This window comes from Pyrgilauda ruficollis, unplaced genomic scaffold (assembly GCF_017590135.1).
Source record: "Pyrgilauda ruficollis isolate IOZ18807 unplaced genomic scaffold, ASM1759013v1 scaffold243, whole genome shotgun sequence".
Lineage (NCBI taxonomy): Eukaryota > Metazoa > Chordata > Aves > Passeriformes > Passeridae > Pyrgilauda > Pyrgilauda ruficollis.
This window is the reverse complement of record NW_024523745.1, coordinates 226,531-231,718: the sequence shown is the minus strand read 5'-3', so window position 1 is coordinate 231,718 and position 5,188 is coordinate 226,531. Positions and strand designations below refer to the sequence as shown.

The 5,188-nt window shown below is 70.2% G+C and overlaps 1 long non-coding RNA gene across 1 annotated transcript; it reads right to left on the bottom strand.

The window, feature by feature from the left end:
- Positions 1-2,599: 2,599 nt before the first annotated feature.
- Positions 2,600-3,691, bottom strand: LOC121355085. Its single transcript, XR_005955382.1, has 3 exons — positions 3,566-3,691; positions 3,099-3,195; positions 2,600-2,964 (listed from the first exon to the last, which is right to left on the bottom strand). It is a non-coding gene; the product is annotated as an uncharacterized LOC121355085 (long non-coding RNA).
- Between the last annotated feature and the right edge of the window lie 1,497 nt (positions 3,692-5,188).

Below are 5,188 nucleotides of genomic sequence, written 5' to 3'. Positions count from 1 at the left end.
CCAAACTCCCAGGGACACCCCGACCCCTGGAGGGACACCCCAACCCCCCAGAGGGACACCCCAGCCCCCCCCAGGGACACCCCGCTCAGGGACATCCCCAGCCCCTCCCTGGGACCCCCACCCTGGGACGTGCCCCCGGTCCCCTCACCCCGGGGGTCCCAGCGGGTGCAGCCCCGGGGGGACCCCAGTGTCCCCCCCACCCCCCGAGGACCTGCGGGCTCGCTGTCCCGGGCCTCGCTGGGACCGGAGCTCCCGGGGGGTCTGGGCACCCCCTTGTCCCTGTCATTGTCCCCCCCGTCCCCTGCTGTTCCCGAGGTGGTGGCAGTGCCACCAGCCGTGTCCCCCGGCCCCGCGGGGGCACCGGGGGTGACCCAAGGGACCACGGGCCGTCCCCGCCCAGGCCGGTGGGCTGGTGGCACTGGGGGTCCTGGCGGGGTCCCCGTGTCCCCCCGTCACCCGGCACCGTCTCGTTCCAGGCTCAGCGAGTGCGTGCGAGGCTCCGGTGAGTGGCACTGTCCCTACGTCCCCTCGGCTTCCCCGTGTCCCCTGTCCCCGTGTCACCAGCACATCCCCGTGTTCCCGCATCCCCGTGTCCCCTCCACCCGCGTGTCCCCCCGTCCCTGTGTCACCCGTGTCCCCACGTCCCCCCCTCCCCAAGCCGTGGGTGACGAGGTCACCCCAGTGTCCATCCCGCACCCACCGAGCGCGGGGGGTCGCCAGGGAGGTGACACAACCTTGGGGACACAACGCTCACCCTGAACCTCCCCCCCCCGAGCAGCGTCCCCTGCCCTCACTGTCCCTGTCCCTGTCGCTGTCCCTGTCCCTGTCGCTGTCCCTGTCCCTGTCCCCGTCCCCGCGTGGTCACGGCCGGGCCGCGGTGGCCCCGGTGACAGATGCCAAAGGGCTCCGGGAAGGCGTCAGGGACACGGCCCGAGCGGCACGTGCCGCCGGGGACACGGTGGCACCGGGACGCGGTGACGAGGGCTCCGGAGTCCGCGTGCCACCGGCGCCGCTTCCCGCACGTCCCTGCTGGGTCCCCTGTCCCGTCCGCGGTGCTATCCCCGGGCTGGGGGTTTCGGGTGGGTTTCGGGGGGCGGTGCCAGCCGTGTCCCCGCGTCCCCAGAGGCCGGCGGGATGCGGTGTCGCGGCGTGTCGCTGTGGGGGCTGCTGTGCCTGGCGGTGGCCGTGGCCGGGGGTCGCCCCGTGCGGCTCGAGAGGGTCCGGGCGGACGCGCGGGCCCTGACCCGGACCCTGAGCACGCGGCTGCAGCAGCTCCAGGTGACCCCGGGGACACGGGGGGCCGAGCTGTGACACCCGTGACACCCGGGAGGGGCTGGGGGGACACCCACACGGGGGGGACGTGCCCCGAACTGGGGGGCTGCTCCTCACTGGGGGGATCCTGGTCCCCAAAGTGGGCCGGGGTCCCCGGGGGGGGGTCTCCCATTGAGGGGGGTCCCCAGGAAGGGGTGCCTGGGGCTGGGTGGGTGTGGGGGCTCTGATCCCAAATCGGGCATCTCCAGGGAGAGAGGTGGGGGGCTGCACCCCCAGGGATGGGGTCTGGGGGAGATTTGGGGGTCTACACCCGGCGCCCCCCGCCCCGCTGGCCGAGGCCCCGCACACGGTGGCCGGAGTGGCCCTGGCGCGGCTCCGCGGCTGCCTGGACGGGGTCGCCGCCCGCCTCGAGGGGGTCCCCGCGTGTTAGGGACCCCCGGGACCCCCCAGACACCGCCAGGAGCCCCCGGCCCACAGGGACACCCCAGGACCTCAGCGGGTCCCACCAGGACCCCGGACAGGAGCTCAGCGGGGACACCACGAGTGGCCCCGGGCACCGGCGTGACTCCGGCTGCTCCAGCGCCTTTTTCTACAACTTTACTGTTACTATTATTATTTTATTAGTTATTATTAATTTATTTAATTTAAAGCCCCTTTTCCAGCAGCCTCAGTCGTGTCTCTGATGACTCTGGGGACAAGGGACTCCCCTGAGAAACAGATCTGCAGTGTCACAGGGCACCTGGGGACAAGGGACTCCCCTGGGGACAAGGGACCCCCCGGGACACGGGGGCACCCGGGGACAGGGGGCTGTGGGGCCCTGGGATCTGCGGGCCCCCAGGGCAGGGGTGACGCGGGGACACGGCCCCGGTGACTCAGTGGCAGCTGATGACTCGCTGGTGGCTTTGCCATCCCCCGGCCTGGTGTGACCCTGAGCCGAGCTGGGGACACGGGGGGGCTGGGACCCCCAGTAACGGGGAGAGGGGATGGGGAGATGAGGAGAGGAACAAGGGGACAAAGGGGACAGGGACACGGTGTGTCACACACGGTGTCACCGACGGTGTCACTCTGTGTCCCCACGGAGGGGACAGCCCGGGTGGCCGTGGGGCAGGGGCACCCCCGGGTCACGTCCCCCACGCCCGGGGCCACCCGAGGCTCGGGGCCACCGGGACTCAGCCGGGACCCGCGGGGGTTGGGGGGGACACGGAGGGGACCCGAAACTCACGGGACCCCCAGTGCCCCCCGGGGGTCTCCACCACCCCTCCCTGGGCCCCCCGCCCAGGAGAGATGTTCTGGGGTCCCCAAGGGGGGGCAGCACTGAGAGATTAAATTTTCCTCAAAAAACCCATTTTTATTAAAAGCCAGGAAGACACAGAGCCATGGGGGAGCACCCCCAAATCCCGGGGGGAGCCAGGAGGGACCCAGGGCTGGGTCCCACCCCCCAACCCCCCCCCAGAGCGCACGGGGGCAGCCCCCCAAAACCCCCCTGTAGGGTTTGGGACCCCCGGCACTCCCAGGGCGGTTTTTGGGGTGCCAGGGGGGTTTTGGGGTGCTGGGGGAGCCTCAGCTCTCGAACCACTTGCCCCCCCGGGCCGTGGGGGTGTTGTTCCCCAAAATCTTCCTCTTGTACCTCTCCACCAGCTCCTGGAACCGTGCCTCGGCCCCCCCGGGGCCCCCCCGGCGCCGCCGCTGGCTCTGGGGGACAGGGGGTCAGGGGGACCCCGAAGCCCCCGAGCCGGGGGGCAGCGCCGGGGGGCACCCGAGCAGCGGGGTGCCCCATTCGAGGGTGTGACCCCAAACCCACCCTGGGGGGAACCCCAAATGCCTACCTGGGGAGGGGGCACCCGCAGCTTCTCCCGCCGCCGAGAGGCCTTGGGGGCTTTGGGGGGCTTGGGGGGCGGCTGAGCCTTGCCCTTGTCCCGTTTCCTGGGGGGAAAAGGGGAATTGGGAAAAGGGGGAGCTGGGGGGGAGACCCCGGGGTGCCCCGAGGGGCAGAGACCCCAGGGAGGGGAAGGGAAATGGGGAGGGGGAAAGGGGAGAGAAGAGAGGGAAAAGGGGGGGAATGGGGTGGGAAAAGGGGCAGGAAAAAGGGAGGGAAAGGAGAAGGAAAGGGAAATGAGAGAGAAAAGGGGGGACAAAGGGGAAGGAAAAGGGCAGAAATGAGGGGATGGGAGGCAGGAAAAGGGGGGAAGGAGAGGAAAAGGGAAGGGCGGAGAAAGGGGACAAGGGGAAAAAAGGGAAAAAGGGAGAAATCTGAGGAAAAAAGGGGACGAAGGCGGGGCACAGGGCCCCTCACCTGATCTTGGGGCCGCGGTGCGAGGGCACGGCCAGCACCCTGGTGCGGGGGGCGCCGGGAGCCCCCCTGCCCCCCGGGCCCTGCGTGCGGAACCCGGCCCAGGGGGTCCCGGGGGGCGGCCCCGGGCCCAGGGCACCCCAAACCCACCCAGGGCACCCCAAACCACACCCAGGGCACCCCAAACCCCCCCACAGCTCCCGCATGACCCGGCACTGGGGAGGGCAGGGGTCACCCCAAAACATCCCTGAGCACACCAAAACCCGCCCAGGGTACACCAAAACCCACCCAGAGCACCCCAAACCCGCCCAGGGCACCCCAAAACCCCCCACACCTCCTGCATCATGCAGCACTGGGGAGGGCAGGGGGGTCACCCCAAATCCACCCCTGGGTCACCCCAAAACCCACCCAGGGCACCCCAAACCCCCCCACAGCTCCCACATCACCCAGCACTGGGGAGGGCAGGGGTCACCCCAAAACCCCCCAACACACCCTGGAGAACCCCAACATTCCCAAGGGGACACAGCCGGGACCCCCCACCACCCCCTGCCCCCCAGACCCCTCCTGGGGGGGACCCCAACTCCGCTGCAGCCCCAAATTCCCCCCAAATGGCCTCCACTGCCAGAGAGGACACGGAGCATGGGGGGACATGGGGGGACATGGGGGGGACAAGAAGGGACACAGAGGGACACAAGGGGGACATGGAGGGCCAAAGAGGGACATAAAGGGACCCAGGAGCACACAGGAAGACATAAAGGGACACAGAGGGACACGGGGGGACATGAACAGACATGAAGGGACCCCGACGGATGTGGGGGGACACAGAGGGACACGGGGGGACACAGAGGGACCCAGGGGGGCACAGAGGGACCCAGGGGGACACAGAGGGATATGGAGGGCACAGAGGGACCCAGGGGGGCACAGAAGGGACATAAAGGGACCCAGGGGCACCCAGAGTGGCACAGAGGCACCCAGGGTGACACGGGGGGACATAAAGGGACACAGGAACACCCGGGGGGGCACAGAAGGGACATAAAGAGATCCAAGGGCACCCAGGGTGACACAGGGGGACATAAAGGCACCCGGGGCACCCACAGTGACACAGGGTGATACAGGGGGACACAGGGGCACCCAGGGTGACACAGAGGCACCCAGGGCACCCAGGGTGACACAGGGGGACACAGAGGCACCCAGGGTGACACAGAAGCACCCAGGGCACGCAGGGTGACACAGGGTGACCCAGGGGCACCCAGGGGTACCCAGGGGCACCCGGGGGGCACCCACCTCCGTGAGGCGCGGCGCGGGGCGCAGCAGGCGGCGCAGCAGCTGGCGCAGCGCGGCCGAGTGCAGCGCCTTGGGCAGGTTGTGCAGGCACAGCCGCGTGCGCGACACCGCCACGTTGGGGTCCTGCAGCCGCCGCCGCTTCAGCTCCTCGAACTGGGGGGCACGGGGGGGTCAGCGGGGCCGGGGGCACCCCCAAACACCCCCCCGAGCCCCGCGGGCCCCACTCACCCGCGCCCGCTTGGCCATGTCCGAGTCACTGACGCCCTCGGCAGCGCGCGAGCCCGGGCGGATGGCTGGGGGAATTGGGGGACATCAGGGGGTTTGGGGGGGTTTTGGGGGCTC